The sequence below is a fragment of the Amaranthus tricolor genome, chromosome 10, assembly GCF_026212465.1.
Source record: "Amaranthus tricolor cultivar Red isolate AtriRed21 chromosome 10, ASM2621246v1, whole genome shotgun sequence".
NCBI classification, from domain to species: domain Eukaryota; kingdom Viridiplantae; phylum Streptophyta; class Magnoliopsida; order Caryophyllales; family Amaranthaceae; genus Amaranthus; species Amaranthus tricolor.
In genome coordinates, this window is record NC_080056.1 from 24,745,788 (window position 1) to 24,752,915 (window position 7,128).

A 7,128-nucleotide genomic window follows, 5' to 3' on the forward strand; every position below is an offset into this window, starting at 1 on the left:
GGCCAGGATGCGGGTAAGTTTTGGACCTTTCCCGCCTGTTCTTATTGCGTCTACCGGAGTGGGAAGTCCTCGAGTTCCCTTCTTGAGATTCATGGGATTTGGGTATCTCAAGATGGGGTTCGATTCGTTCCTCCAGGTTTTTTATCTGTGCAGCCATGTCTTCCAGTACTCGTTGCTGAGTAGGGGTATTGTTTATGACGGCACGAAGTTGTTCAGAGAACGCGGCCGTGAGATTTCGTGCTAGCATGTCCAGATCACGACGGGTCACGGCTTGATTGTTAGCGTGACCTGCGGAAGTGTCTGTATCTGTGCTATGCACTGTTGCAGTTTGTGTAGGATTCTTTTTAGGAGCCATGACTTTTTGTTTCAATTCCCCACAGACGGCGCCAAACTGTTTCGGTGATGAAACGAGGAAGTGCAAACGACACTTAAAATACCTGGAGATTGACAGAAGTATGATCAAGTGAAGCGGTTTACAGGAGGAAGCGACCTGGATTCCTGCAACACAACTTGTTAGCCTTGTCCGGGGGGTGATCTCCCGGAAAACCCCTCCGACGCTCAAGTTAGAACGTGGATCGGAAATTAATGAATTACTGATTAAAGAAGGAATGCGAGATGGATGTGACTGAGATCGCTAATGCTAATGCTGGTGTTTGGGAAGGCCAAGTGAGTAATGTAAGCAATAGTTCTCTTGTATGCTATCCCCGATCCTCTTTCCCTCTTGATGATAACCCCTATTTATAGTGGCAAAGGAGGAGGTTATTGCTGAAGGGTGGTTGCCATCATGGAGATAGTGGGTAGCAACTGATGGCTGTGATGAAGGCAGGAGGGTAGTTGACAGTTATCAGCCTTAAGAGAAGGATGACCAGCCAACTGTGAGTAAGTGGGAAGTTAGGTCAAATAGGCAGTTACTTCCTGAGAGGGAAGTTAGGGTATTCTGGAAGTGAGGAGCCCATGGGCCATTCAGGGAAGAGGGGAGATCAAAAGGAAAGCCCATTGACCAAAAGTCAAGGTCAACTGTAGAGGTCAAGGGGTATTATGGTAATATGATGCAAATTATTAAATATATAAAATAATTGAGTAAATAATACCATGACAGATACAAACCTCATAAAGTTATGTTGTGAAATTGTTTACGTGAGAGCAATAGATGGTCTGGAAGAACTTACAAGTTTCTTTGCGACTTTTTCAAGTTGGTTACTATATAAAAATGTTATTTTTGGGTATTTTTAGTCCATTAAAAAATTACTTGAGTATAATGGAAACGAGTACTTTTCATAATTGAGGTGTAGTAGCAATCTTCACAAGTAAGAAAGTCGTGCTCAATATAGAGACGATTTGCAATATTGTTTGATATCAAGATGAATAATATTGAGAAGTTGTAATAGACTCGAAGTTCCTAATCTTAATCATTTTCGACTAATTCTTAATTCCTTCAATTTAATTCCTAATCCTCGATTTCTAAGCTCCAACTTCATCTAATTAATAAAATCTTATATTCCAACTAACTATATATTTATTGATTTAATTTCTAATTTAATTTTCGATTCAATTTTCAAGTTCTTTAATTATTTAAATTTCTTTCAATTCCTAATACTTGCTCGATTTCTTAAACTACTCCGAATATGAAATTATTTTTTTTTTAGTCCAAAAGTTTCGATAATTAATTTCTATAAAAAAAAATTCAAAATCATTCAATTAACTTTTGGTTTACGAAAACTTTACGTTTAAAAATTCTTATCTTCTTAATTATTTTCGTTAATGATTATTTTAACGACTTTAACACTTTTATTTTAATTATTTTAAAATACTCCTAGTATATTTTTATTAATAACTTTAATTAAGGTTTTAAGCTAGTTTTGCACCTAAAATAATCATAATTACCTAAATCTATTAGTCAAAACCTACCTATATTTTTTTATTACTTATCTACTTATATAAGTAAAGTAAGTTTGAAAAGAAATCAAACTTCATCCTTACCATCATGTTGGATGGTTATGGGTAAGATATAGAGCCATGATTTTTTTATCCAAATATTATAAGATCTGTCCCATAAATATCTTCTTTATATACTAGCTATTTTCCTAACATTCTACCTTGTAAAATTAAAACAAAACTCACCCAAAATATATCATTCTAGTTGTGTAGTGTTAAGGAATTAAGTCATCTAGTTTTCTTCCATTTTCTCCTAATTTCACTTCATTATATCAATTACTAATTCTCTAATCTATTAATTAGTTGAAGAAAATCAAGAAGGAGCTTAATGCATCACCTTAATAGCTTGAATTATCGTTTTCCTTGGGAGCATAGTTGAGTATTCTTTTTGGGTACATGAAAGATCATAATTTTGGAGCTTGGAGTACTTAGATTGGAGGATCATACTACTAATTTTCTTTGGTGTTAGTATGGTATAACTTCTTACCCTACTCTTTATATGGAATTTTTACATTATATTTACTTTATAATATGCAAAGTATGAAATATGTTGAGTATGTTTAAGTGAGAAGTTAGTTTAATGAAATTATAATTAAGATTATTTAAGTATGTTTATGCTAAAAGTATTTTTAGTATTTTAATTAGTTATTTTTGAACATGTTTAGAAAGTTGGTGAAAAATATCATATTCCAGTGATATTAAGTATTATTTTTAAGTGTTACATTAGAAATGCTATTATATTTAAGATTTTTTTTTATGTTAGAAATTTTGTTAATATGTTTATGTTTGCCTATAAACTAGTTTATAAAGATGTGTGCTATAAAATTATTGTCATTATACTTTATTTTAATATTAAAACTTATCCTTAAAGTTATATTAAATTTTTATTTATTGTGTAAAAGTTTTTATTTTAGTGATTATGTGAATTAATTCAAATTTAGAATTAATTATGATAAATTAACTTAAGTTTTTTTTAATGAAAAAGGTCTAATAATAACCATAGGCCATTTGGCAACTATCATAAAAAAAAATAAAATAAAGGGTTTTATTTACTATTTTAATTTATTACGAGCATTTTTTTATAATAATAAAATAATAAGTTAAAAAGAAAATTTTGAGAAACTTGTATAAGTTAAGTGTTTCCTTGAATATATGAGATTTTTTTATAAAAGTAACTTTTGTGATATTAAATGACTAGTGTGTACCAAATATTCCTTTGTTGATTATTTGACCAAAATTTATGTAAAAAGGTAAAAGTAGTTTTTTTATAAAGTTACCTTTATGTGTCAAATTTTAATTTTATGAAAATATTAAAAGAATAAAGTTTTTACTAGTTTTATAACAAGAATTATTGATTTGTGTGAAAATATAAGTGTTACATGTTTTATAACTAGAAGTAATGCTTTTGGTGAACTTATAAAATATTACTTGTTTTGCAACTAGAAATATTGATTTCGTAAACTTATAAGTTCTATTTTTTTTATCATTAAAATATGAATTTTTGTGAGCTTGATAAGTTTTACTTGTTTTTCAACTTGAAATATTGATTTTTGGTGAATTTGTTGAATTGTTGAAATTTATCCATAGAATATAGTTTTACTTGATTCATAAGTATAATATATGTTTTTGTGAAAAGAATAAAATATTTATTTGTTTTAAAGTTAAAAATGTTGATTATTGAAATTTATTTTAAGAGAAATAAAATTTAATAGCTACTTGCGAGAAATATTAATTTGGAGACTATTAATAGAATATTAAGTTATTAGTGTAAATTTATTTAGCAAATGATCCATTAAAAATAAGTTCTAAATAAAGTTTAATGTGTAAAACTTTAGTAGTGAACATAGAAGGGCATAAAGGTAAAATCTTATTAAATAAAGAAAGTTACCATCTAAGTTGGTCAAAGTCAAAATCAACTTGTAGTAATTAAAATGTGATGTGCTTGTGTGAAATTTTATGTGTTTTGATTGAATGACCCTGATAGTAAGGTAATGTCGAACTATGGACCAACATAATTGTATTGGAGGGGTGACGACTCGCACCACAGTTAGATGTAGGGTTTCGGCCCTAATCTAGCCAGACCCCTACATATATCAGGTGTTATATTGTTGTGCTTGTTAATCAGTGATAAACTTGATTACTGTTAATGCAAGGAGGCATGGTACGATTATGAGTATTAATCAACTGAACTTGCTTAAGTATTAAGATTACCGAATTGTATAAATAGCAGTAACGTACTTCTGCCATGGTTGAAAATGATATCTTAATGACTTAAAATTGTGGAACAGTAAAAGAATAAGGTAAAAATATACAGTGATGTCAATTAATTATAAGTTCGTACTCTAATTATTAGTCTGTAAATGTAGTGCATTATTTTCGTATTTTGAGCTGGATAGGGAGTTATGCTCGGCGTTAAGCGCTGACCGATTCGATCGACTGTCATCCGTATTATGGATGGCACTATGTTGCAGGATTTAGTTTCAGGTTCTGATCCAGGCCGCAACTACAATTCATTTATGCTATCGAGGACTTAGCTGCAAATTTTTTATATACTTCATGTTTAATGATTGACGTATTTAATTTTAATTATTGTGAATTTTTGGAACGAACGATAGGTTTTTTCTTTTCCTACTTTTATGTAATATTTATTATATCTTATAAACATTTTTTTTTTATTTTAAAGGTTTTTAGCAGATCGGCATTTTCAGACTTCCGCATTATTTTGTAAAAATTTTCATTAATGTTAATTACATATCAAGATTGCCGCTCTTGCTACAGAAGTACTCTAAAATGTCAAGATTTGGTAATAACATGCATCAACAAGTTTGTTGATAAAAAGTAATTCAAGTTTTTAGAGAGAAGTGATCCATTGATGATTGGTAATAATTTGCATCAATAAAGTGTAATTGATGATGGCGAGAAGTGCGTCGCAATATGAAGAGAAGTACGTTGCAATATGAAGAGAAGTGCTTCACAAGTAATAGAGATAGGTGCTTCATGAAAATGATGAAAAAAATTTTAGAGCAAGTGGGTGTGTTGAAGTAGGGCTGCAAACGGTACGGCATGGTATGATTTGATGGAAAAATCAGACAAAATCAGAAATTCCGATTTAGAGATTTTTCAGACCAGACCAGACTAGTGCAGATATCAGACCGGACCGAACCAGACCATTGTACGACGGTCTGGTCTGGTCTATGGTTTTTTTTCTTTTTGATGCATTTTTTTAATTAAAAATCTAAGATAATGTATTCATCTATATGTACACAAATATTTATATATATTCCGAGTCTTTAACTAAGTCTACGAAAGCCTTTAATTGTGTCTACAAAAAATCGAAATACATACTAAAAATTAAACAAAAAAACACTAAAATTGAACATAAAAAATTGAACGTCAAAAAATTGAAACACATGCTAAAATTGAAATACATGCAGTTGATTTAAACCCTAAAAAATTAAAAATCAAAGAAATAAAAAAATAAACCAACAAAAATTTGAAATACAATCAAATCAACAAAACGAATCAAAAAAAAAAAAAACCCTTAAAAATTAAAAAATCAATCAACAAAAATTCGAAATATACAAAGAAATCAAAAAACATTCATAAAAAACCAACAAGCATTCGAAATACACAAACAAATCAATAAAAAGTTAAACCAAAAACAACAAGCATATTTACACTATAAGATTCTACCCTTGATTTCGTCCTGAAATAACACTTGGCGTGGATGAATGAAAGAAACTAAGAAAGACAAGAATTAGATTTTTCAGAAAAAAAAATGAGTCGGTAGCAGTTGACTTTTAACTGTTGAGACTTGAGAGTTGAGAGGTGCCGCTTGTGATATTTCAAAAAAATAAAAGAAACTAAGATTGACAAAACTAGGTTTTCAATTCTCTAAACCTGAGTTAGAGTTCGGGGTGGGCTGGCAGAATTCAAAAATGAGCAATTAGAGTTGGGCCTTAGTTAGGCCGCAACTCATTTACTTTACTAATATACTATTGCGATTTCCGGTGTACGATTTATGGTTTTTCCAGACTGAAATTATTACGGTTTTTCTGTTCAGTCTAATTTGAAAATTTTAGAATCTAGATCGAATAGAAAACTGTATTTTTAAATGGGTTACTAGTAGAATTGCATAGAATCATCTGAATTGTACGATTCTAACGATTCAAGGCGATTCTAACAATTCTGGCCACGATTTAGGTTCTAAAATGCGATTCAAATTGTAGGGGCGCATTTGAATTGTAAAATCGTACAATTTTACATATTGAATCGTGATTTTAACAACATTGACCCTATGTTGAAGTATGCACCAAAAATTAGTTTTTTTATTACTATTTCTAGTTCTTAGTTAGTAGTGGTAACTGTGAGTTAGTTTTATTTTGTAAGTTATTAGTAGTAGTAGGTTAGTTGGACATTTATCCTCCCACATTTGGCACTACATTTAAATTCCTTTATAACTTTTCATTAATATAAGAAAAAATAATATAATAATTTTACATTTATTACTCTACCATACTTATTTTCTTTAATCTTCTAAGACAAATAAACTTTTATATATTTTTGCATATTTTAAAGTTTTAGTGCTCAACCGTTGCTCGTAACAAATAACAATGGATTTAAATAATATTATGGGGGAAGAATGTAAAGTTGTATAGCCAAAGTGGTCCTATAATTGAAATACCTAAATTGGCAAGTGTAATTGTGCTTATATGATTGAATTAATTCTACACTTTCTTTTGTCAATAATATTAATTTAATGAGCAAATCCAATATTCTATATTAATCGTTGATTTATTATTGTAATTTTTTAAAAGGAACTTAATAATTCATTGATAAAAATACCATATAACATTTATAACAGACTAAATCTATATTATACACAAAAATTTTAATCAAATAAAATTCTATATAGAAAAAGTCACAATCATTATAAAGGAGATCTACATTGAAGTCTTCTCTTTATAACATTGTTGTTTGATACAACCTCCTTTGAGAAAGTCTTTAAATATGGTGTAGCCTTGAAATAGAGATAAATTTGATATTATTGATTATATTAGTTGAACTGAAACTCATGATGACGTCATATATCTTTTTATCATCGAATTGATAATAAGATTTTAAACTCACACCTAGGGGTGCACACGGTCCGGTTTGGTCTAGTCTGACATAAAAATCAGACCAAACTAAAAA